This window comes from Syngnathus floridae, unplaced genomic scaffold (genome assembly GCF_059516105.1).
Source record: "Syngnathus floridae isolate MCC-2025c unplaced genomic scaffold, RoL_Sflo_1.0 HiC_scaffold_24, whole genome shotgun sequence".
Classification (NCBI taxonomy): Eukaryota; Metazoa; Chordata; class Actinopteri; order Syngnathiformes; family Syngnathidae; genus Syngnathus; species Syngnathus floridae.
The window spans coordinates 1,231,190-1,257,567 of record NW_028284053.1 but is presented as its reverse complement, the minus strand read 5'-3'; the positions used below and the strand labels follow the sequence as shown (position 1 = coordinate 1,257,567).

The 26,378-nt window shown below is 47.4% G+C and overlaps 3 long non-coding RNA genes across 3 annotated transcripts; all 3 read right to left on the bottom strand.

The window, feature by feature from the left end:
• Positions 1 to 1,130: 1,130 nt before the first annotated feature.
• On the bottom strand, positions 1,131 to 1,832 carry LOC148378906 (uncharacterized). The gene is made up of 2 exons (XR_015855546.1): positions 1,709 to 1,832; positions 1,131 to 1,339 (listed from the first exon to the last, which is right to left on the bottom strand). It is a non-coding gene; the product is annotated as an uncharacterized LOC148378906 (long non-coding RNA).
• An 18,392-nt stretch (positions 1,833 to 20,224) lies between these two features.
• Positions 20,225 to 22,230, bottom strand: LOC148378905 (uncharacterized). Its single transcript, XR_015855563.1, has 3 exons — positions 22,152 to 22,230; positions 20,417 to 20,587; positions 20,225 to 20,293 (listed from the first exon to the last, which is right to left on the bottom strand). It is a non-coding gene; the product is annotated as an uncharacterized LOC148378905 (long non-coding RNA).
• A 1,638-nt stretch (positions 22,231 to 23,868) lies between these two features.
• On the bottom strand, positions 23,869 to 24,570 carry LOC148378904 (uncharacterized). Its single transcript, XR_015855547.1, has 2 exons — positions 24,447 to 24,570; positions 23,869 to 24,077 (listed from the first exon to the last, which is right to left on the bottom strand). It is a non-coding gene; the product is annotated as an uncharacterized LOC148378904 (long non-coding RNA).
• Positions 24,571 to 26,378: the final 1,808 nt, after the last annotated feature.

Below are 26,378 nucleotides of genomic sequence, written 5' to 3'. Positions count from 1 at the left end.
TTCCATTGGCGTCGTTTTCGCGTATAGCAAATCCGATTGGTTGGGAAGGGGGCACGGTTATGCAGCCGAGGAGTCCTGTGATCGGTGGGATGTAAAGTAGGCATCGACGTCACGTCCGCGTCACGTGACCACGACGTGGCAGACGTCAAATAGCAACCGCTGTTTTGTTTAGTAGACTTACAGTTGTTATGCATTGACATAATGGCGCACACACCAAATAGATTTAAATAAATTAAATAATTCTTCTGCCCACTCTCTTTTAAACAAGTTAACTCTCCCCGCGGATTTGAATTCCGGCGAAAGTTACGCCCATCGACGTCACGTATGTCACGTGACCACGACGTGGCAGATGTCATATAGCAACCGCTGTTTTGTTTAGTAGATTTACAGTTGTTATGCATTGGCATAATGGTGTGCACTCAAAATAGATTTAAATAAATTAAATATTTCTTCTGCCTACTCCCTTTTAAACAAGTTAACTCTGCCCACGTCCATTGACGTCTTGTCTGCGTCACGTGACCACGACGTAGCGACGTCATATAGTAACCGCTGTTTTGACCAGTAGACTTAGTTATTATGCGTTGACATAATGGCGCACTGGTTAGCATGGCCACCTCTTAAGCATGATGATGCGGGTTCGACGCCTGATCAATGTTAGCATGGAGTGAGCTGAAGTGCATGGCGCTGAAGATTTGAATCTTTGAAATGCGCTGAGGTCTGACATATCAGGCAGAATGGTTTGCCATCACGTTCAACAAAAAATAGAAACTTTCCCACTCTGATTAAAACGTCCTGTGTTCATCTACGTATTTTCGTTTTGCTGTGCATCTTTTCCCTGCCATTTCGAGAGCCCAATTGACACTCATAGTTTAAAGAAATGTGTTTGCCCATCCTACTTTGTGGAATTTCACCACATGCGCTTTTGACCAAAATACCAAATTGAACTCAAGTGAAGCCAACACGCACAACCCCCCCCCACACACACACACACACACACACACAAATGTTGATATGAACATAAAAGAGCCGCATGCGGTTCGGGAGTTGCGGCTTGGCCAAACCTGTACTATACAACTTTATTTGTATAAAATTTTCACAACAGCTGTCACACAAACAAAGCGGGAAAAACCGAAGACGTGCGTGTTCCGCCCACGCTGGATTTATTTGCACCTTTGAAAAGACACCGTATTGCCGCAGATGTGGCAAAGAGTACTTTTGGGCATCTGAGACGGAAGGTTGTCCAAAGCATCACGTCACCTGCTCTGGTAGGCATGGTGGTGGGACGTTGAGGTCAACCGCTTTGGGGTTGGCTGACTCTTTGATCGCAGGATGCCACACACTTGAAGACAGAAGCAGAAAAGCAGAGCTAAATGCAAAATGTACTCACCGGTGACTCCAATTTTTTTCCCCCCTGAAGAAACAGCTGGACGGGTGGCCCCGGCTGGCCAGTGGGACTCTTGTTATTCTGACCCTTTTTAGTGCGCGTTTGGGGCAACAACCGTTTTTTGTGGCGCTCTCTTCTGGTTCAAAAGTGCCCTGCATGTGAATTTGCTTTTCCTGCCTTCTGATTGGATGAGCGCCGGTGTGACGCGGTGCCTCTGTCACCGTGGCGGGGGGTATACGTTGGCATCGGAGCGTCTGCCAACGTCTGAGACCGGCTGGCAGTGTATCGGAGGTGTCGAGTGCGGTGCCGCTGGAGCTCACTCACCAGCTGGTGTTAGGGCCACAGAATGAAGGCCAAGGAGAAGAATAGAAAGAGAAACAGAAACTTCTCCTCCAATTGTTTGATTTGTCTCTTCTGAGCTTCGATGAATTCTTTCAGCTCTTTGTTCCTCTAGGACGGACAAATGGAAAGTGGCATTCAAAAGCCAGTAAGCGTGCAAGTAAGTGCCGGGCTGGCTTTGGGCCCTTACCTGTTGCGCGCTGTGCAGCAGATCCATTCTCTCTTGGAGGATGCAAGCGTCGCGCTCCCTCAACTCGCACATCAGGGCTCGCTTCCATTGGTCCACGGCGCTCCTAAGCTCTTCTCTCTGATCCGCCGTCAGCACGTCATTCACGCCAGCGTGGCTGGCTTTTTCGCCGTCCGTGGCGGGGCAGTCCCGCTGCGGTAGCGCCTCGTACAACATGGCCTCCAGCTCCAGGATCCTCTGGGCCGCAATCCTCGTCCATCAGTGGTCCGGCGGGAGATTTGAGGGCGGCTTACCTTATGAGCCTGGTCCATGGAACACTTCCTGAAGTCCAACTCTTCATCCAGGTAGCCCTTCTGCTTGCAGAACATATCCTAGCACAGCTCAAGGTCAGAATTGTTGGGGCACATTGCCGGAGTTCCCCTTGGCTGATGTCGCGTGTCTGTCTACCTTCTCACTTTCAATGTCCAACATCTTCTGTTGAAGTGTTGACTTGGTCACTTTGATGTATTCTAACCACTGAGGAAAGGCTGCTGTCACATAAGCAGAATGCGAGAGCGTGCGTGGACGTGCGCGTTACCTTCTCGGCTAGGGTGAGAAGGGTCCTGGCGTGAATCACGACCACCTGCTCCTCGTTGGTGAGATTCTGCAAGAGCCCAAAGGCACAGCGTCAACAAGCTTCTTTCAGCGCAAAGCCTTCCAAAAGTCACATTTGAGCCGCCGAGTCTCGTGGAGTGCGAACATAAGGAGTTCGACATACACTTACGGCGTTATAGCCCAGGATGTCCAGCTTCTTCATCAGATCACTGATGACGATGTCCGGGGGAAAGGCGCAAGGAGCAATGTAAGGTGTTCTGGGACCTCGGGTTAAGGTTAGGGTTGCGAGGGACGCCTTACGTACGCTCACGCCCTCGGCCTCGCAGTAGATCTGCAAAGGGCTGAGGCCGTCTGGGAAACGGACTTGCAGAAACTTCAAGACGGGGGAGCGCCACTCCCTCTCCTGAAAGGCAGAGGCATGCATCCGTCCGTCCGTCCGTCCGTCCGTCCGTCACATCTCTGGCCTCAACACGCTTGTGCGAGTCTTCCCACCTCCAGCTCCAGGATGCGGAACTCAAGCAGTTCGTTTTGGTCTCGGATATCCTGGATGTGCTCTTTCAGACGCGCTTCTTCCGCCTCCATCCGCCTGACCTGAAAAGACAGTCAGACCTCATCTGCGGGGCTTCCCGACAGGTGTGACGCCAAGCGACTCCGCCCAGCGCCTTTCTTTCCGTCACCTTTTCGGCCAACTGCTGATTGCTCTGACGCAGCAGCTGCTTCTCCTCCACCCACTTGACATTCTAGAAGAGACAAACGCGTGGACAGCTTTGGAATGTTGTGTCATTTTCATCCACAAATTCTTTGGTTGACTGGAAAATGACATTTGCTTTTCTCCGCATTTTCCCAGCCACGTTCGGGGGGGGGGGGGGGGGGGGTTGGTCCAGTAATGCCAGACGGATGAGTGACTGAAGAATGTAGCTATTTTGTCTGAGAAAAAGGTGTGCTCATTGATGAGCTTACCTGTCCTTGTTGCTTCAGCGCTGACTCCAGATCTGCTACTCTGCTTTGATAGTGACCCATTTCTACCATCAGCTTTTCTCTGGTCTGAAAGGAGGAGGAGGGAGGCTCCTCCTCCTCCTTTCAGACCAGAGAACACCCGAGGCTGGGTGAGAACGGGGAGGCTGCGACCCGGCCGGGGGTTGCGGGAAGGGGCGCCACCTTGATCTCCTTCTCGGCGTCGTAGTCCCCTTCGCTGGTCTGGGCTAGCAGAGCGTAGGCTCGTTGCAGCGCTTGATATTCTTGCGTCAGCTGGCGGTAGCGAAGCTCCGCCTCTTCATGCACACACCAATGCAACACAGCACTAGTACCAGAATCAGTCAGACCGGCGACAAAGCACCCGCGACGCAAAGACGAGTCCGATTCCAGGCTGAAGAGGAATGTTTGGTGCCAATACGCTGGCAGAAATGGCGGGCTACCTCTTCGGGTTCCGTGTCGGGGGTTCTGTCGGTGTGAAAAGACAAGGACGATCCGTCCGAGTCCACCAACACGTCTTCGTCGTAGCCGTAAAATGTTTCGATGACCTGCGGGCGCGGAAGCAAACATCTCTCTGAACAAACTGAAGCGACACCTCACGATGAATCGACGAGAGGAACAATAGCGAGAAAAAGGCCATTTCATCTTGCGCAACACCAAGCAGCCGCAAACAAACAGACTCACCTTGCAGGACCTCACGCTTTGTTCCTCCTCAGAGATTCTCGACGTCGGTATCGTAGCAGCAAATCTCTCTCCTGTCGACACAAATAATCCGCCTTTGAGATTCTTTGGATGCAAAGGGAACGAACGGCTCCGGCGCAGAAACAAACGCGACTCACAATGACATTTCTGACATGAGCTCCTGTCTCCAGAGCCTGAAAAACACGTCACCGGCGATGATTGGAGGGACGCTCGTCTTTTCCAAAAGTGACAACTACAGGGTGTGTCAGGGTTTTCCAGATTATCTTTATCGTATCATTGTGTTGCTTTGACTTTGACTGCGACCTGTAATAAATAATATTATTTATCCCTTATTTATCCCTATCGCTTATCCCTTCCTACACAAAGTCGTAAAACACCCCTTGCTATGTTTTGACTAGAGGTCAAGGGCTTCCTCTATTCAATCCACTCTTACACCCACCCTGTTTCTCTTAATTAAAATGCTCGTGCAGGAGCCGAGAGTCAGACTTCATTCGTACAACGGATGGACTCTCCACCTGCAGGTGTCCAAAAGAACTTACTTGTCTCCCGTGTGGTTCTTGCAAAATAAGTTGGAGCGAGCGCAACTCTAACAGGGTGCATTTTGCCACTAGCTGCCTACGGACAATGACGTCGCGCTCGCGGCTCATGGTTGACGGGCTGAGCAGCCGGGCAAGTCCGTCGTTTTCAGCGCACAGCGAGTGGCAAAGGCGCTGACAAAACGGGAGCTTTGAGCTGCTGAAAACGGCAAAACAAGTCTAAAGCGTGTTCAAACGCGTGCGCACAATGCTCCTGCTTGAAAGGTCGGAATTTAAGGGGCCAATTTTTTGGATGGCGGCCGCCGGCCAAGCTTTGGACGGAAAAGGTTTCCTGGCGACAGCGAGCGAGCGCGGCGCTGCCGTACGTGCACCGAGTCGCCTGCCTGAAGACCTTGGACAAGTCGTCGATGATGTGCCGCTGCTCCACAACTTGAAGGAACTCCATTTCACCGTCCTGCTGGCCGCAACCGCGGTCCAGGTCATTGAGCGAACTAGGCCTTCTCTGTGGAACACAAATGCAGTGGACTCTGTTGGCACGCCGCCGTTGTCCGCGTCGACTTACCAAGCTTGCCATCTCCTCGTTCTCCTGGGTGACAAAGCGCACTTTGTTTTCAAGGCGACACAGCACCAGCGAGAGTTCTTCATTCTTCCTGCTCAGGCGTTTGTTTTTGTACAGGAGTGGCAGAAACTGGCTTTCTGTTTCTCTCAGTCGCTTTAGCTGCAAGCATGAAGTGCGGGATGTGAAAGACGCACAACACGCGGGCCAGAACGTATCCATTCCTTTTGCATCGGTTTGAACGGAATCGTGGCTTTGGCTCCCAATAAAAGACATCTACCAGGCAACCGACTCGCCGCGCCGCTCAACTAATAAGCAAGCGCAATGGGTGCCTCGCTGGATGGCGCGCATCAAACGTAGCGCAAACCTTCAAGCGTGCCGTCAATAAATTACCAGTTCATTGCGCTCTTCAGAAAGCAGGGCGTTTCGATCCTCCAGTTTCCTGATGACTGCGCTGAGCTCAGCGATTTTCAGATGAAACCGTCGCGTGTCCCGATCCTCCTGAGACTGAAAACGCCCCGCAACACACACACACAAGCACTCGTTCAAAGTTCAAAACTGTTTTTGTGCTACCTTCCTCCAGCAACGAACTAAGTCATGCGTACTGCAAGTGTGTGATGAGGTGGCTTACGCAATGAAGAGGATTGCTAGTAGCGGCGTTGACCCCACTTCCAGGGTAGTTTAGGCCCGCCCTTTGGGAATCCCTCAGGGCAGCGATCTGCTGCTCGGCAGCCTGAGTCTGCAGCTGAAGGCGGTGGACGTGGCCGGCCCCAGGGCTTCATCCAAAACACTAACCGCTCTGTCTTTCAGCTTGATCTCATCCGTCTGGATGTACAAACGGGGAGCGCTCAGGCAGGCGGGCAAACTCATTTGCCAGAATTGTGACAAAAACAAAGAGAGCAACCGGCCAATTTTTTTCTGGAATCGACTAGAACACCTTTGCTGTGACAAAAGCGAAGCGAGCAACCGGACATTTTCTTCTTGTGAAATAGAATAGAATAGAATGCCTTAGGTGTCATTGCACTGCAGGTATACAACGAAATTGGGAACATAGCCACGCACCGCGCATCTGATCAGTCCTACCAGTCGGCGGATCTCCCTCTCGCAGTCTCTCTTGGTTCGGCTCAGCTCCTCCCGATGCTGGTGATGAGCCGATCGGAGCTCGGCCGCTCGGGACTGCCAGGCCTGCTGGGCCGCTGCCAGGGCTTCTTCCGCGCTCCTGGTGGAGGCGACACCGCTCGGTCTCCCGACACCGCCGCGTCTCCTCCACCTCCGCCAGCAAAGCGCCCCCCCTCCTCACCTGAGCAGACATTGCGCCACACCGGGCCGTTGAGACCGCAACGGAGCGCCGCGACGCTTACTGGGGACAAGCTACACAATACGGTAGCGGCCGCATCGAAGCCCGACGTGGCGTGCGGATAGTCAGACACGGATAGAGCGGATCACCTTGTCCATGGAGCCGTCCCTCAGGCTGAGGACCAAGGCATTCAGTCGCTGGATCTCTCCATCTTTGATTTTGATCACTCTCATCAGCTCCATTTCATGCTGCCGCAGTAATGTCTCCCTGGTAATGGCTAACTCTTTCTGCTTCTCCTCATGGAGTTTGCTTTTGAGTTCCGTCATGGCGGCGGTGGCACGGTGGTGCTCCGCCCGCAGGTCCTGACTTCTCTCTCTCTCCAGACAGCTGACCTGACATGACTTAGACTTAGACAAACTTTATTGTCATCTTGTCTGCACATGGTGCATACAAAACGAAATTCCGTTGCATACGTCTTACAACAAAGTAGTGATATTGCAGTTGAATAGAAGTAACATATCCTATGAAAATATATATATATACATATATACTATATATATATATATATATATATATATTAAAAATAAGTATAAAGTGCAGCAGTGATAATTATGCAATAGTGCAAGTAGGCAAAACAGTATTCAAGAGTGTGCAGAGGAATGCTAAACCATGTATTAAACTTCTATTTAAAGGGTTTATACAAGTTCAGTAAAGTTGGTAGTGCGAGATAGTGCAAGATAGAGGTCCGTAGTGTCATAAAGTACAGTTCTGTGAATGTGTGATGCAGAGTTCAGTTTAGAGCTCAACAGTTCTAGTGTTCAACAGTCTGATGACAGCAGGGAAAAAGCTGTTGCAGAACCTGGTGGACCTGCAGCGGATGCTGCAAACCTCTTCCCAGAGGGCAGCAGGGAGAACAGTCCATGGTGGGGGTGTGATGGGTCATTGATGATGTTACGGGCACGGGACATGCAGCGCTGAGATGAAATGTCCTGAATGGAGGGAAGAGGAGCCCCTATGATCCTCTCTGCTGTCCTCACCACTCTCCTCACGTTCTTCCAATCGGAGGCGGTGCAGCCTCCACACCACACAGAGAGACAGCTTGTCAGAATGCTCTCTATGGTGCTCCTGTAGAACGTCCTCATGATGGGTGGGGGCAGGTGGGCTCTCCTCATCCTCCGCAGGAAGTACAAGCGCTTCTGTGCCCTCTTGACCAGTGCCGTAGTGTTCATAGTCCAGGTGAGGTCTTCTGTGATGTGGACCCCCAGGAATCTGGTGGTGCTGACCACCTCCACAGCTGAGCTGTTGATGATCAGTGGAGCGTGGTGAGGCTGTTTTTTCCTGAAGTCGACGATGATCTCCTTCATCTTCTCCTCATTCAGGATCAGGCTGTTTTCTCTGCACCAGCCCACCAGCTGCTCCACCTCCTCTCTGTAGTCCAGGTCGTTGTTGTCTCTGATGAGCCCCACCACCGTTGTGTCGTCTGCTGACTTCACGATGTGATTGGTGGTGAACCTGAGGACGCAGTCGTGTGTCATCAGGGTGCACAGCAGGGGGCTCAGGACGCAGCCCTGAAGGGAGCCTGTGCTGAGGGTGATGACATCAGAGGTGTTCTGTCCGACCCGGACTGACTGAGGTCTGTTGGTGAGGAAGTCTAGCAGCCAGTTGCGAAGGGGGGTGTTGAAGCCCAGGTGTTCCAATTTTCCTACCAGATGCTGTGGGATGATGGTGTTAAACGCTGAGCTGAAGTCCAGGAACAGCCTCCGCACATGGGTGTTCTTCTCCTCCAGGTGAGCCAGGCTCAGGTGAAGAACGGAGGAGATGGCGTCCTGAGTGGAGCGGTTTTGCCGGTCGGCAAACTGGAACGGGTCAAATAATAGGGGGAGTCTGGAAACGATGTGACCTTTAAGCAGCCTTTCGAAGCACTTCATCATAACCGGAGTCAGTGCAACAGGCCGGTAATCATTAAATGAGGTGATTTGAGGTTTCTTCGGCACCGGAATGATGGAGGCAGTCTTAAAGCACGCCGGCACTGTGGCTTGGCCCAGCGAGGTGTTAAAAATGTCTGTGATGACCCCAGCCAGATGACTTGCACATTCCCTGAACACACGCCCAGGAATGTTGTCGGGGCCAGGGGCCTTACAGGGGTTGACTCTCCTCAGGGTCTTCAACACATCGGCGGAGTCAAGGCAGAGTACCTCCTCTTCCTGATGGGGGACAGTTTTAACTGCTGGAGTGCCGTTTAGTGCCTCGAACCTCCCAAAGAAGTTATTTAGACCATTTAGAAAGTCAGCATCAACTACACCCACCGGGGGGGGGGAGGGTGAGTTGTAGTCTGTAATCGCCCGTATGCCTTGCCACATACTCCTGATGTTTTTGACGTCGTGGAAACGATCCTGAAATTTTCGACTGCGGTCTCGCTTCGCTATCCTGATGGCACGGTTCAAGTTGGCTCTCGCTGTCCTCAGTGTCTCCTTGTCGCCAGACTTGAAGGCAGAGTTCCGCGCTCGTAGCGTTTGACGTACCTCCTCAGTCATCCAGGGTCGTTGGTTGCCCCGGGTGATGATATTCTTAGTGGTGCTGACGTCCTCGGTGCATTTGTTGATGTAGGCTGACACAGTCATGGCACACGCATGTCTAATCTACATCGGGAAAACTGGGAGGGAGGGAGGCAGGCAGGGAGGCAGGCAGGGAGGCAGGCAGGGAGGCAGGCAGTGTCTGTCTGTTGAGGTTTTCACCTTGTTCTTCTCCTGCTGAAGTTCTAACTGGACGTCCATCAGTTTGGTTCTCAGCTCGTCATTGGCGGCCTGAAGGGCGTCCGTTCGCTCCGCCTTGGCCCGCCCTGCCGGAGCTCGTTTGGACATCTCTTACTCGAGTCTCGCCCGGTCGTCAGTCAGAGATCACAACATTTGTACCTGGAGAGCACAAACGCAGCGCTGTTTTCCACTGGCTTCGAACTCAACTTCAATCGGTACCGTAACTTACAACATCATAAACATAGAACTAGCTTGACTTATTCATTGAATAAATGCATTTGGTTCTTCAAAACTGCATCACGCAACATAGCGTGACCGAGACGGCCGTTATCCACCTGCGTGAAGTTATTTGGTGAAATGAATGAGATGTTTAAGACACCATCGTTCTGTCTCTATGTAGATGAAGGTAAATAATCGATTGCTGAAGGTCCAAAGGTGTTGTGATAAACAAATAAACATATTAGTGATTAGTGACATATTTGTGATAAACATATTAGGCAGGATAATCACATATGTTAACGTGACTGCCCACACTGTATTTATTTATGGTTATTTGTTAAATCGAGTACTGTTAGACATGAAATAGGAAGTGTTTAACATAAATGGAAGACGAAAGGGGTACTCACCATTGTAGCTCCTGCTGGTCAATGATACGAGCCTCTTCTTGCAGTGGAAAACATACAGCCAACAAACACCGTGGAACCTAAAGGAATGAAATTAAACATTAACATTTAGCCTCAACCAACATTCACAGATACAACGCAACGCAAACTACACAAACGTAAATCTTTTTAAACACAATGAGTTGTACTTACCGTGTACGCTCTAGACGGTCCACTTGCAAGCGGAAAATAAAGATATTTCTGTTGATAATCGTCGTGTTTGTATCCGGTGTCTCGCTCAAGGCCATTGCGCCCACAGATTTGAATTTTGGCGAGAGTTCAGCCTATTGACGTCATTTCCGCGGTGTAATACCCGCATATCTGAAACGGCAAAGTTAAGAGTAGAGTTAAATAAAGTTTTTAGTCAACGCAATAATTTACAACCGTTGACCAGTCGAAATAATCGTCGAAATTTGGCGTCTGTGGCTGGAAGCAGACGCCGAGTTCGACATTCCTCCCAAACGCCACACTCCCTCGCTTTTCAGGGCTAAAAAAAAACAGTTGTAATTACCTTGTACGCTCTAGACGGTCAAGTTGCAAGCTGAAAACAAAAATATTTGCCTTGTTAGTCATCGTGTTACTAACAGCTGTGTCTTGTTTGCCAGAACTGCCGCTTTCCTACTTCCTGTTGCAAGCCACGCCCACGGATTATAATTTTGCCGTGAGTTCCGCCTATTGACGTCATGTCCGCGTCACATGACTGCGACGTAATATTATCTAAAACTGTTTGTGCGGTATTGTGTTGTTCTGTGCGGTATTGTGTTATTCTGTGCGGCGTCGTGTTGTTCTGTGCGGCGTCGTGTTGTTCAGTGCGACGTCGTGTTGTTCAGTGCGGCATGGTGTTGTTCAGTGCGGCATGGTGTTGTTCAGTGCGGCATGGTGTTGTTCAGTGCGGCATAATGTTGTTCAGTGCGGCATAATGTTGTTCAGTGCGGCATGGTGTTGTTCAGTGCGGCATGGTGTTGTTCAGTGCGGCATGGTGTTGTTCAGTGCGGCATAATGTTGTTCAGTGCGCCATAATGTTGTTCAGTGCGGCATGGTGTTGTTCAGTGCGGGATGGTGTTGTTCAGTGCAGGATGGTGTTGTTCAGTGCGGCATGGTGTTGTTCAATGCGGCATGGTGTTGTTCAGTGCGGGATGGTGTTGTTCAGTGCGGCATGGTGTTGTTCAGTGCGGCATAATGTTGTTCAGTGCGGCATGGTGTTGTTCAGTGCGGCATGGTGTTGTTCAGTGCGGCATGGTGTTGTTCAGTGCGGCATGGTGTTGTTCAGTGCGGAATGGTGTTGTTCAGTGCGGCATGGTGTTGTTCAGTCCGGGATGGTGTTGTTCAATGCGGGATCGTGTTGTTCAGTGCGGGGTGGTGTTGTTCAGTGCGGGATGGTGTTGTTCAGTGCGGCATGGTGTTGTTCAATGCGGCATGGTGTTGTTCAGTGCGGGATGGTGTTGTTCATTGCGGCATGGTGTTGTTCAGTGCGGCATGGTGTTGTTCAGTGCGGCATGGTGTTGTTCAGTGCGGCATGGTGTTGTTCAGTGCGGCATAATGTTGTTCAGTGCGGCATGGTGTTGTTCAGTGTGGAAAGGTGTTGTTCAGTGCAGGATGGTGTTGTTCAGTGCGGCATGGTGTTGTTCAATGCAGGATCGTGTTGTTCAGTGCAGCATAATGTTGTTCAGTGCAGCATGGTGTTGTTCAGTGCGGCATGGTGTTGTTCAATGCGGCATGGTGTTGTTCACTGCGGGATGGTGTTGTTCAATGCGGGATCGTGTTGTTCAGTGCGGCATAATGTTGTTCAGTGCAGCATGGTGTTGTTCAGTGCGGCATAATGTTGTTTAGTGCGGCATAATGTTGTTCAGTGCGGCATAATGTTGTTCAGTGCGGCATGGTGATGTTCAGTGCGGCATGGTGTTGTTCAGTGCGGCATGGTGTTGTTCAGTGCAGGATGGTGTTGTTCAGTGCGGCATGGTGTTGTTCAATGCGGCATGGTGTTGTTCAGTGCGGGATGGTGTTGTTCAGTGCAGGATGGTGTTGTTCAGTGCGGCATGGTGTTGTTCAGTGCGGAATGGTGTTGTTCAGTGCGGCATGGTGTTGTTCAGTGCGGCATGGTGTTGTTCAGTGCAGGATGGTGTTGTTCAATGCGGGATCGTGTTGTTCAGTGCGGCATGGTGTTGTTCAGTGCGGCATGGTGTTGTTCAGTGCGGCATGGTGTTCAGTGCGGCATGGTGTTGTTCAGTGCGGCATGGTGTTGTTCAGTGCGGCATGGTGTTGTTCAGTGCGGCATGGTGTTGTTCAGTGCGGCATAATGTTGTCCAGTGCGGCATGGTGTTGTTCAGTGCGGCATGGTGTTGTTTAGTGCGGGATGGTGTTGTTCAGTGCGGCATGGTGTTGTTCAGTGCAGGATGGTGTTGTTCAATGCGGGATCGTGTTGTTCAGTGCGGCATGGTGTTGTTCAGTGCGGCATGGTGTTGTTCAGTGCGGCATAATGTTGTTCAGTGCGGCATGGTGTTGTTCAGTGCGGCATGGTGTTGTTCAGTGCGGCATGGTGTTGTTCAGTGCGGCATGGTGTTGTTCAGTGCGGCATAATGTTGTCCAGTGCGCCATAATGTTGTTCAGTGCGGCATGGTGTTGTTTAGTGCGGGATGGTGTTGTTCAGTGCAGGATGGTGTTGTTCAGTGCGGCATGGTGTTGTTCAATGCGGCATGGTGTTGTTCAGTGCGGGATGGTGTTGTTCAGTGCGGCATGGTGTTGTTCAGTGCGGCATAATGTTGTTCAGTGCGGCATGGTGTTGTTCAGTGCGGCATGGTGTTGTTCAGTGCGGCATGGTGTTGTTCAGTGCGGCATGGTGTTGTTCAGTGCGGAATGGTGTTGTTCAGTGCGGCATGGTGTTGTTCAGTGCGGGATGGTGTTGTTCAATGCGGGATCGTGTTGTTCAGTGCGGGGTGGTGTTGTTCAGTGCAGGATGGTGTTGTTCAGTGCAGGATGGTGTTGTTCAGTGCGGCATGGTGTTGTTCAATGCAGGATCGTGTTGTTCAGTGCAGCATAATGTTGTTCAGTGCAGCATGGTGTTGTTCAGTGCGGCATGGTGTTGTTCAATGCGGCATGGTGTTGTTCACTGCGGGATGGTGTTGTTCAATGCGGGATCGTGTTGTTCAGTGCGGCATAATGTTGTTCAGTGCAGCATGGTGTTGTTCAGTGCGGCATGGTGTTGTTCAGTGCGACATAATGTTGTTTAGTGCGGCATAATGTTGTTCAGTGCGGCATAATGTTGTTCAGTGCGGCATGGTGTTGTTCAGTGCGGCATGGTGTTGTTCAGTGCGGCATGGTGTTGTTCAGTGCAGGATGGTGTTGTTCAGTGCGGCATGGTGTTGTTTAATGCGGCATGGTGTTGTTCAGTGCGGGATGGTGTTGTTCAGTGCAGGATGGTGTCGTTCAGTGCGGCATGGTGTTGTTCAGTGCGGAATGGTGTTGTTCAGTGCGGCATGGTGTTGTTCAGTGCGGCATGGTGTTGTTCAGTGCAGGATGGTGTTGTTCAATGCGGGATCGTGTTGTTCAGTGCGGCATGGTGTTGTTCAGTGCGGCATGGTGTTGTTCAGTGCGGCATAATGTTGTTCAGTGCGGCATGGTGTTGTTCAGTGCGGCATGGTGTTGTTCAGTGCGGCATGGTGTTGTTCAGTGCGGCATGGTGTTGTTCAGTGCGGCATAATGTTGTCCAGTGCGCCATAATGTTGTTCAGTGCGGCATGGTGTTGTTTAGTGCGGGATGGTGTTGTTCAGTGCAGGATGGTGTTGTTCAGTGCGGCATGGTGTTGTTCAATGCGGCATGGTGTTGTTCAGTGCGGGATGGTGTTGTTCAGTGCGGCATGGTGTTGTTCAGTGCGGCATAATGTTGTTCAGTGCGGCATGGTGTTGTTCAGTGCGGCATGGTGTTGTTCAGTGCGGCATGGTGTTGTTCAGTGCGGCATGGTGTTGTTCAGTGCGGAATGGTGTTGTTCAGTGCGGCATGGTGTTGTTCAGTGCGGGATGGTGTTCAATGCGGGATCGTGTTGTTCAGTGCGGGGTGGTGTTGTTCAGTGCAGGATGGTGTTGTTCAGTGCAGGATGGTGTTGTTCAGTGCGGCATGGTGTTGTTCAATGCAGGATCGTGTTGTTCAGTGCAGCATAATGTTGTTCAGTGCAGCATGGTGTTGTTCAGTGCGGCATGGTGTTGTTCAATGCGGCATGGTGTTGTTCAGTGCGGGATGGTGTTGTTCAGTGCGGCATGGTGTTTTTCAGTGCGGCATAATGTTGTTCAGTGCGGCATGGTGTTGTTCAGTGCGGCATGGTGTTGTTCAGTGCGACATAATGTTGTTCAGTGCGGCATAATGTTGTTCAGTGCGGCATCGTGTTGTTCAGTGCGGCATGGTGTTGTTCAGTGCGGCATGGTGTTGTTCAGTGCGGCATGGTGTTGTTCAGTGCAGGATGGTGTTGTTCAGTGCAGGATGGTGTTGTTCAATGCGGCATGGTGTTGTTCAGTGCGGGATGGTGTTGTTCAGTGCAGGATGGTGTTGTTCAGTGCGGCATGGTGTTGTTCAGTGCGGAATGGTGTTGTTCAGTGCGGCATGGTGTTGTTCAGTGCGGCATGGTGTTGTTCAGTGCAGGATGGTGTTGTTCAATGCGGGATGGTGTTGTTCAGTGCGGGATGGTGTTGTTCAGTGCAGGATGGTGTTGTTCAGTGCGGCATGGTGTTGTTCAATGCGGCATGGTGTTGTTCAGTGCAGGATGGTGTTGTTCAGTGCGGCATGGTGTTGTTCAATGCGGCATGGTGTTGTTCAATGCGGCATGGTGTTGTTCAGTGCGGCATGGTGTTGTTCAGTGCGGCATGGTGTTGTTCAGTGCAGCGTAATGTTGTTCAGTGCGGCATGGTGTTGTTCAGTGCGGAATGGTGTTGTTCAGTGCGGCATGGTGTTGTTCAGTGCAGGATGGTGTTGTTCAGTGCGGCATGGTGTTGCTCAGTGCGGCATGGTGTTGTTCAGTGCGGGATGGTGTTGTTCATTGCGGCATGGTGTTGTTCAGTGCGGCATGGTGTTGTTCAGTGCGGCATGGTGTTGTTCAGTGCGGCATAATGTTGTTCAGTGCGCCATAATGTTGTTCAGTGCGGCATGGTGTTGTTCAGTGCGGGGTGGTGTTGTTCAGTGCAGGATGGTGTTGTTCAGTGCGGCATGGTGTTGTTCAGTGCGGCATGGTGTTGTTCAGTGCGGCATAATGTTGTTCAGTGCGGCATAATGTTGTTCAGTGCGGGATGGTGTTGTTCATTGCGGCATGGTGTTGTTCAGTGCGGCATGGTGTTGTTCAGTGCGGCATGGTGTTGTTCAGTGCGGGATGGTGTTGTTCAGTGCAGGATGGTGTTGTTCAGTGCGGCATGGTGTTGTTCAGTGCGGCATGGTGTTGTTCATTTCGGCATAATGTTGTTCAGTGCGGCATAATGTTGTTTAGTGCGGCATGGTGTTGTTCAGTGCGGGATGGTGTTGTTCAGTGCGTTATAATGTTGTTCAGTGCGGCATGGTGTTGTTCAGTGCGGCATGGTGTTGTTCAGTGCGGCATGGTGTTTTTCAGTGCGGCATAATGTTGTTCAGTGCGGCATAATGTTGTTCAGTGCGGCATGGTGTTGTTCAGTGCGGGATGGTGTTGTTCAGTGCGGGATGGTGTTGTTCAGTGCGGCATGGTGTTCAATGCGGAATGGTGTTGTTCAGTGCAGGATGGTGTTGTTCAGTGCGGCATGGTGTTGTTCAGTGCGGCATAATGTTGTTCAGTGCGGCATGGTGTTGTTCAGTGCGGCATGGTGTTGTTCAGTGCGGCATGGTGTTGTTCAGTGCGGCATAATGTTGTTCAGTGCGGCATGGTGTTGTTCAGTGCGGCATAATGTTCAGTGCGGCATAATGTTGTTCAGTGCGGCATGGTGTTGTTCAGTGCGGGATGGTGTTGTTCAGTGCAGGATGGTGTTGTTCAGTGCGGCATGGTGTTCAGTGCGGGATGGTGTCTTTCAGTGCGGCATGGTGTCGTTCAGTGCGGCATGGTGTCTTTCAGTGCGGCATGGTGTCGTTCAGTGAGGCATGGTGTTGTTCAGTGCGGCATGGTGTTGTTTAGTGCGGCATGGTGTTGTTCAGTGCGGGATGGTGTTGTTCAGTGTGGCATGGTGTTCAGTGCGGCATGGTGTTGTTCAGTGCGGTATCGTGTTGTTCAGTGCGGTATCGTGTTTCTCAGTGCGGTATCGTGTTGTTCAGTGCAGTATCGTTGTGTTGTTCGTATTGTGTTTAACACTTAGCCTCTAACACTTAGCCTCTAACACTTAGCCTCTAGCATCTAGAAGGTAAATAAATAGGAAGGAAGGACTCACCGGTGACGTCTTCGCCCACGTCCAAGCGTTGTACTTTGTATTTTCATCCTTCTGACAGTGGAAAACATAGCCAACAAACACCGTGGAACCTAAACGAATGAAAGAAAACTATCATTTGGCCACAACCAACATTCACAGATACAACACAATGTGACGTGCGGGGTTGAGGTTAAAGGTTGAGTGAAGGGCCCTCGTTTTAAACTACTTTTTTGAAAAGGATTGGGAACAAGTAAGACGTATTTAATTTATTTAATGGGAAGTAGTAAGAGCTATTGAATTTAATCTATGTATTAATTCTATTGTATTGTATTCTGTTGTATTCTTTTGGATTGTATTCACACTAACCCCACTAAAACTTCAGCCCACAAAAACTCGCCTCTGGCGCCTAGCCTCTGGCACTTAGCCTCTAACACTTAGCCTTTAACACTTAGCCTTTAACACTTAGCCTTTAACACTTAGCCTAGAAGGTGAATAAATAGGGTTAAAGGTTGAGTGAAGGGACCTCGTTTTAAACTACTTTTTTGTAAAGGAGTGGGAACAAGTAAGACGTATTTAATTTATTTAATGGGAAGTAGTAAGACTTATTAAATTTATTTAATCTACTTTTCTTCCCAGGCAAAATTTGATGTGCTGCAATTCCAAATTTCCAAAGTGAATGAAGGAATGAAGTCCTTTAAATTATGATTTTGTATAAATACTAGGCATTAACACAAAATCGACGGCACAAAATGGGCAGACTTTACTTGTTTGAAAAGGACTGGTTACAAGACAGACTTTTTTAATTTATTTAATGGGAAGAAGACTTATTTAGTTTAATTGATCTATTTTTGTTCCCTGGCAAAATTCGATTTGCTGCAATTCCAAATTTCCAAAGTGAATGAAGGAAAGAAGTCGTTTAAATTATGATTTTGTTTAAATACTAGGCATAGACACAAAATCTACGGCACAAAATGGGCAGACTTTACTTGTTTGAAGAGGACTGGTTACAAGACAGACTTTTCTGATTTATTTAATGGGAAGAAGACTTATTTAGTTTATTTAATCTATTTTTGTTCCCTGGCAAAATTGGATTTGCTGAAATTGTATTTTGCCAAATCTTGCCTTGAGACCTGATAGGAAGTATTAAACGCTTAGTTAAATCAATACAAGTTGGTAATAAGAGCGAGTAATGTTGGTTGAACCGATGAATGAAGGTTGAAAGCAATTTAAATTATGACTTTGTATAAATACTAGATATTAACAGAACATCTACTGCGCGAAATGGGCAGAGTTTACTTGTTTGAGAAGGAGTGGCTTATTCAAAACTAAGATTTATTTAATCTGTTTGTTCCCAGGCAAAATTGGATGTGATGCAATTCCAAATTTCACCACATGATGGTGCCCAATTTTGACTTCATAGGACATATTAAACACTTAGCTTGTTATTATGTTCAAGGTAATCAGATTTGTTTATTATTCTAATGGCCTCTTCAAAACTATTCTGGATTACTACTTTGGATCTATTCTACATTACTTGGCAACAACATACTCTGTAACAGATTAGGCAGTATAATCATATCTGTTAACTTGAGAGTGCCCACACTCAATCTACTTATCGTGATGTGTTAAATCAATTACTGTTAGACATTATTTGTCTGATAATCTACCAAATCTTTGAATTGAAGAATTTGTGATTTAATTAATAGCTTGTTGTTATGTTAAGGGTAATCAGACTTGTATATAATTCTAATGGCCTTCTTTTGAAAACTATTCTGAATTACAACTTTGGATCTTATATTACTTTGCAACAATCTACTCCGTGACAGATTAGGCAGTATAATCACATATGTTAACTTCAGTGCCCACACTGTATTTATTTATGGTTATTTGTTAAATCAAGTACTGTTAGACATGAAATAGGAAGTGTTTAACATAAATGTTATGGCTACTCACCATTGTAGCTCGCTCCTGGTCAATGATACGAGCCTCTTCTTGCAGTGGAAAACTTGCAGCCAACAAACACCGTGGAACCTAAAGGAATGAAATTAAACATTAACATTTCGCCTCGACCAATTTTCACACGTACAACGCAACGCGGCTACACTTCTGCTATTACAAACGTAAATCTCCTTAAACACAATGAGTGTTACTTACCGTGTACGCTCTAGACGGTCCAGTTGCAAGCAGAAAATAAAGATATTTCTGTTGATAATCGTCGCTGCTCAGTGGCTCACGGCCATCGCGCCAACAGATTTGAATTTTGGCGGAGGTTCGGGCAATTACGTCATATCCACGGCACATGACTGCGACGTAATACCCGCTTATCTGAAACGGCAGTTAAAAGTAGAGTTACATCAAGTTTTCTTGGAACCTAAACGAATGAAAGAAAACTATCATTTGGCCACAACCAACATTCACAGATACAACACAACGTGCGGGGTTGGGGTTAAAGATTGAGTGAAGGGCCCTCGTTTTAAACTACTGTTTTGAAAAGGAGTGGGAACAAGTAAGACGTATTTAATTTATTTAATGGGAAGTAGTAAGACTTATTAAATTTATTTAATCTACTTTTCTTCCCAGGCAAAATTTGATGTGCTGCAATTCCAAATTTCCAAAGTGAATGAAGGAATGAAGTCCTTTAAATTATGATTTTGTATAAATACTAGGCATTAACACAAAATCGACGGCACAAAATGGGCAGACTTTACTTGTTTGAAAAGGACTGGTTACAAGACAGACTTTTTTAATTTATTTAATGGGAAGAAGACTTATTTAGTTTAATTGATCTATTTTTGTTCCCTGCCAAAATTTGATTTGCTGCAATTCCAAATTTCCAAAGTGAATGAAGGAAAGAAGTCGTTTAAATTATGATTTTGTTTAAATACTAGGCATAGACACAAAATCTACGGCACAAAATGGGCAGACTTTACTTGTTTGAAGAGGACTGGTTACAAGACAGACTTTTCTGATTTATTTAATGGGAAGAGGACTTATTTAGTTTATTTAATCTATTTTTGTTCCCTGGCAAAATTGGATTTGCTGAAATTGTATTTTGCCAAATCTCGATTTGAGACCTGATAGGAAGTATTAAACGCTTAGTTAAATCAATACAAGTTGGTAATAAGAGCGAGTAATGTTGGTTGAACCGATGAATGAAGGTTGAAAGCAATTTAAATTATGACTTTGTATAAATACTAGATATTAACAGAACATCTACTGCGCAAAATGGGCAGAGTTTACTTGTTTGAGAAGGAGTGGCTTATTCAAAACTAAGATTTATGTAATCTGTTTGTTCCCAGGCAAAATTGGATGTGATGCAATTCCAAATTTCACCACATGATGGTGCCCAATTTTGACTTCATAGGACATATTAAACACTTAGCTTGTTATTATGTTCAAGGTAATCAGATTTGTTTATCATTCTAATGGCCTCTTCAAAACTATTCTGGATTACTACTTTGGATCTATTCTACATTACTTGGCAACAACATACTCTGTAACAGATTAGGCAGTATAATCACATATGTTAACTTGAGAGTGCCCACACTCAATCTACTTATCGTGATGTGTTAAATCAATTACTGTTAGACATTATTTGTCTGATAATCTACCAAATCTTTGAATTGAAGAATTTGTGATTTAATTAATAGCTTGTTCAGGGTAATCAGACTTGTATATAATTCTAATGGCCTTCTTTTGAAAACTATTCTGAATTACAACTTTGGATCTTATATTACTTTGCAACAATCTACTCCGTGACAGATTAGGCAGTATAATCACATATGTTAACTTCAGTGCCCACACTGTATTTATTTATGGTTATTTGTTAAATCAAGTACTGTTAGACATGAAATAGGAAGTGTTTAACATAAATGTTATGGCTACTCACCATTGTAGCTCGCTCCTGGTCAATGATACGAGCCTCTTCTTGCAGTGGAAAACTTGCAGCCAACAAACACCGTGGAACCTAAAGGAATGAAATTAAACATTAACATTTCGCCTCGACCAATTTTCACACGTACAACGCAACGCGGCTACACTTCTGCTATTACAAACGTAAATCTCCTTAAACACAATGAGTGTTACTTACCGTGTACGCTCTAGACGGTCCAGTTGCAAGCAGAAAATAAAGATATTTCTGTTGATAATCGTCGCTGCTCAGTGGCTCACGGCCATCGCGCCAACAGATTTGAATTTTGGCGGAGGTTCGGGCAATTACGTCATATCCGCGGCACATGACTGCGACGTAATACCCGCTTATCTGAAACGGCAGTTAAAAGTAGAGTTACATCAAGTTTTCTTGGAACCTAAACGAATGAAAGAAAACTATCATTTGGCCACAACCAACATTCACAGATACAACACAACGTGCGGGGTTGGGGTTAAAGATTGAGTGAAGGGCCCTCGTTTTAAACTACTGTTTTGAAAAGGAGTGGGAACAAGTAAGACGTATTTAATTTATTTAATGGGAAGTAGTAAGACTTATTAAATTTATTTAATCTACTTTTCTTCCCAGGCAAAATTTGATGTGCTGCAATTCCAAATTTCCAAAGTGAATGAAGGAATGAAGTCCTTTAAATTATGATTTTGTATAAATACTAGGCATTAACACAAAATCGACGGCACAAAATGGGCAGACTTTACTTGTTTGAAAAGGACTGGTTACAAGACAGACTTTTTTAATTTATTTAATGGGAAGAAGACTTATTTAGTTTAATTGATCTATTTTTGTTCCCTGCCAAAATTCGATTTGCTGCAATTCCAAATTTCCAAAGTGAATGAAGGAAAGAAGTCGTTTAAATTATGATTTTGTTTAAATACTAGGCATAGACACAAAATCTACGGCACAAAATGGGCAGACTTTACTTGTTTGAAGAGGACTGGTTACAAGACAGACTTTTCTGATTTATTTAATGGGAAGAGGACTTATTTAGTTTATTTAATCTATTTTTGTTCCCTGGCAAAATTGGATTTGCTGAAATTGTATTTTGCCAAATCTCGATTTGAGACCTGATAGGAAGTATTAAACGCTTAGTTAAATCAATACAAGTTGGTAATAAGAGCGAGTAATGTTGGTTGAACCGATGAATGAAGGTTGAAAGCAATTTAAATTATGACTTTGTATAAATACTAGATATTAACAGAACATCTACTGCGCAAAATGGGCAGAGTTTACTTGTTTGAGAAGGAGTGGCTTATTCAAAACTAAGATTTATGTAATCTGTTTGTTCCCAGGCAAAATTGGATGTGATGCAATTCCAAATTTCACCACATGATGGTGCCCAATTTTGACTTCATAGGACATATTAAACACTTAGCTTGTTATTATGTTCAAGGTAATCAGATTTGTTTATCATTCTAATGGCCTCTTCAAAACTATTCTGGATTACTACTTTGGATCTATTCTACATTACTTGGCAACAACATACTCTGTAACAGATTAGGCAGTATAATCACATATGTTAACTTGAGAGTGCCCACACTCAATCTACTTATCGTGATGTGTTAAATCAATTACTGTTAGACATTATTTGTCTGATAATCTACCAAATCTTTGAATTGAAGAATTTGTGATTTAATTAATAGCTTGTTCAGGGTAATCAGACTTGTATATAATTCTAATGGCCTTCTTTTGAAAACTATTCTGAATTACAACTTTGGATCTTATATTACTTTGCAACAATCTACTCGGTGACAGATTAGGCAGTATAATCACATATGTTAACTTCAGTGCCCACACTGTATTTATTTATGGTTATTTGTTAAATCAAGTACTGTTAGACATGAAATAGGAAGTGTTTAACATAAATGTTATGGCTACTCACCATTGTAGCTCGCTCCTGGTCAATGATATGAGCCTCTTCTTGCAGTGGAAAACTTGCAGCCAACAAACACCGTGGAACCTAAAGGAATGAAATTAAACATTAACATTTCGCCCGGACCAACATTCACACGTACAACGCAACGCGGCTACACTTCTGCTATTACAAACGTAAATCTCCTTAAACACAACGAGTGTTACTTACCGTGTACGCTCTAGGCAAAATTGGATGTGATGCAATTCCAAATCTATCTGAAACGGCAGTTAAAAGTAGAGTTACATCAAGTTTTCTTTTTTAATCAACACAATCATTTACAACCGTTGACCAGAAAGAATCGTCGAAATTCGACGTCCCCCACAAACGCCACGCTCACTCGCTTTTCAGGGCAACAAAAGTACTTCTTTTTAAAAACGATGAGTTGTACTTACCGTGTACGCTCTGGACGGTCCAGTTGCAAGCAGAAAACAAAAATATTTCTCTTGTTAGTCGTATGTTACCATCCGCTGTGTCTTTGTCAACATCGCCGCCATTTTCCTACTTCCTGCTGCGAGCCACGCCCACGGATTTAAATTTGGGCGGAAGCTCTTTCCATTGGCGTCGTTTTCGCGTATAGCAAATCCGATTGGTTGGGAAGGGGGCACGGTTATGCAGCCGAGGAGTCCTGTGATCGGTGGGATGTAAAGTAGGCGTCGACGTCACGTCCGCGTCACGTGACCACGACGTGGCAGACGTCAAATAGCAACCGCTGTTTTGTTTAGTAGACTTACAGTTGTTATGCATTGACATAATGGCGCACACACCAAATAGATTTAAATAAATTAAATAATTCTTCTGCCCACTCTCTTTTAAACAAGTTAACTCTCCCCGCGGATTTGAATTCCGGCGAAAGTTACGCCCATCGACGTCACGTATGTCACGTGACCACGACGTGGCAGATGTCATATAGCAACCGCTGTTTTGTTTAGTAGATTTACAGTTGTTATGCATTGGCATAATGGTGTGCACTCAAAATAGATTTAAATAAATTAAATATTTCTTCTGCCTACTCCCTTTTAAACAAGTTAACTCTGCCCACGTCCATTGACGTCTTGTCTGCGTCACGTGACCACGACGTAGCGACGTCATATAGTAACCGCTGTTTTGACCAGTAGACTTAGTTATTATGCGTTGACATAATGGCGCACTGGTTAGCATGGCCACCTCTTAAGCATGATGATGCGGGTTCGACGCCTGATCAATGTTAGCATGGAGTGAGCTGAAGTGCATGGCGCTGAAGATTTGAATCTTTGAAATGCGCTGAGGTCTGACATATCAGGCAGAATGGTTTGCCATCACGTTCAACAAAAAATAGAAACTTTCCCACTCTGATTAAAACGTCCTGTGTTCATCTACGTATTTTCGTTTTGCTGTGCATCTTTTCCCTGCCATTTCGAGAGCCCAATTGACACTCATAGTTTAAAGAAATGTGTTTGCCCATCCTACTTTGTGGAATTTCACCACATGCGCTTTTGACCAAAATACCAAATTGAACTCAAGTGAAGCCAACACGCACAACCCCCCCCCCCCCACACACACACACACACACACACACAAATGTTGATATGAACATAAAAGAGCCGCATGCGGTTCGGGAGTTGCGGCTTGGCCAAACCTGTACTATACAACTTTATTTGTATAAAATTTTCACAACAGCTGTCACACAAACAAAGCGGGAAAAACCGAAGACGTGCGTGTTCCGCCCACGCTGGATTTATTTGCACCTTTGAAAAGACACCGTATTGCCGCAGATGTGGCAAAGAGTACTTTTGGGCATCTGAGACGGAAGGTTGTCCAAAGCATCACGTCACCTGCTCTGGTAGGCATGGTGGTGGGACGTTGAGGTCAACCGCTTTGGGGTTGGCTGACTCTTTGATCGCAGGATGCCACACACTTGAAGACAGAAGCAGAAAAGCAGAGCTAAATGCAAAATGTACTCACCGGTGACTCCAATTTTTTTCCCCCCTGAAGAAACAGCTGGACGGGTGGCCCCGGCTGGCCAGTGGGACTCTTGTTATTCTGACCCTTTTTAGTGCGCGTTTGGGGCAACAACCGTTTTTTGTGGCGCTCTCTTCTGGTTCAAAAGTGCCCTGCATGTGAATTTGCTTTTCCTGCCTTCTGATTGGATGAGCGCCGGTGTGACGCGGTGCCTCTGTCACCGTGGCGGGGGGTATACGTTGGCATCGGAGCGTCTGCCAACGTCTGAGACCGGCTGGCAGTGTATCGGAGGTGTCGAGTGCGGTGCCGCTGGAGCTCACTCACCAGCTGGTGTTAGGGCCACAGAATGAAGGCCAAGGAGAAGAATAGAAAGAGAAACAGAAACTTCTCCTCCAATTGTTTGATTTGTCTCTTCTGAGCTTCGATGAATTCTTTCAGCTCTTTGTTCCTCTAGGACGGACAAATGGAAAGTGGCATTCAAAAGCCAGTAAGCGTGCAAGTAAGTGCCGGGCTGGCTTTGGGCCCTTACCTGTTGCGCGCTGTGCAGCAGATCCATTCTCTCTTGGAGGATGCAAGCGTCGCGCTCCCTCAACTCGCACATCAGGGCTCGCTTCCATTGGTCCACGGCGCTCCTAAGCTCTTCTCTCTGATCCGCCGTCAGCACGTCATTCACGCCAGCGTGGCTGGCTTTTTCGCCGTCCGTGGCGGGGCAGTCCCGCTGCGGTAGCGCCTCGTACAACATGGCCTCCAGCTCCAGGATCCTCTGGGCCGCAATCCTCGTCCATCAGTGGTCCGGCGGGAGATTTGAGGGCGGCTTACCTTATGAGCCTGGTCCATGGAACACTTCCTGAAGTCCAACTCTTCATCCAGGTAGCCCTTCTGCTTGCAGAACATATCCTAGCACAGCTCAAGGTCAGAATTGTTGGGGCACATTGCCGGAGTTCCCCTTGGCTGATGTCGCGTGTCTGTCTACCTTCTCACTTTCAATGTCCAACATCTTCTGTTGAAGTGTTGACTTGGTCACTTTGATGTATTCTAACCACTGAGGAAAGGCTGCTGTCACATAAGCAGAATGCGAGAGCGTGCGTGGACGTGCGCGTTACCTTCTCGGCTAGGGTGAGAAGGGTCCTGGCGTGAATCACGACCACCTGCTCCTCGTTGGTGAGATTCTGCAAGAGCCCAAAGGCACAGCGTCAACAAGCTTCTTTCAGCGCAAAGCCTTCCAAAAGTCACATTTGAGCCGCCGAGTCTCGTGGAGTGCGAACATAAGGAGTTCGACATACACTTACGGCGTTATAGCCCAGGATGTCCAGCTTCTTCATCAGATCACTGATGACGATGTCCGGGGGAAAGGCGCAAGGAGCAATGTAAGGTGTTCTGGGACCTCGGGTTAAGGTTAGGGTTGCGAGGGACGCCTTACGTACGCTCACGCCCTCGGCCTCGCAGTAGATCTGCAAAGGGCTGAGGCCGTCTGGGAAACGGACTTGCAGAAACTTCAAGACGGGGGAGCGCCACTCCCTCTCCTGAAAGGCAGAGGCATGCATCCGTCCGTCCGTCCGTCCGTCCGTCCGTCACATCTCTGGCCTCAACACGCTTGTGCGAGTCTTCCCACCTCCAGCTCCAGGATGCGGAACTCAAGCAGTTCGTTTTGGTCTCGGATATCCTGGATGTGCTCTTTCAGACGCGCTTCTTCCGCCTCCATCCGCCTGACCTGAAAAGACAGTCAGACCTCATCTGCGGGGCTTCCCGACAGGTGTGACGCCAAGCGACTCCGCCCAGCGCCTTTCTTTCCGTCACCTTTTCGGCCAACTGCTGATTGCTCTGACGCAGCAGCTGCTTCTCCTCCACCCACTTGACATTCTAGAAGAGACAAACGCGTGGACAGCTTTGGAATGTTGTGTCATTTTCATCCACAAATTCTTTGGTTGACTGGAAAATGACATTTGCTTTTCTCCGCATTTTCCCAGCCACGTTCGGGGGGGGGGGGGGGGGGGGTTGGTCCAGTAATGCCAGACGGATGAGTGACTGAAGAATGTAGCTATTTTGTCTGAGAAAAAGGTGTGCTCATTGATGAGCTTACCTGTCCTTGTTGCTTCAGCGCTGACTCCAGATCTGCTACTCTGCTTTGATAGTGACCCATTTCTACCATCAGCTTTTCTCTGGTCTGAAAGGAGGAGGAGGGAGGCTCCTCCTCCTCCTTTCAGACCAGAGAACACCCGAGGCTGGGTGAGAACGGGGAGGCTGCGACCCGGCCGG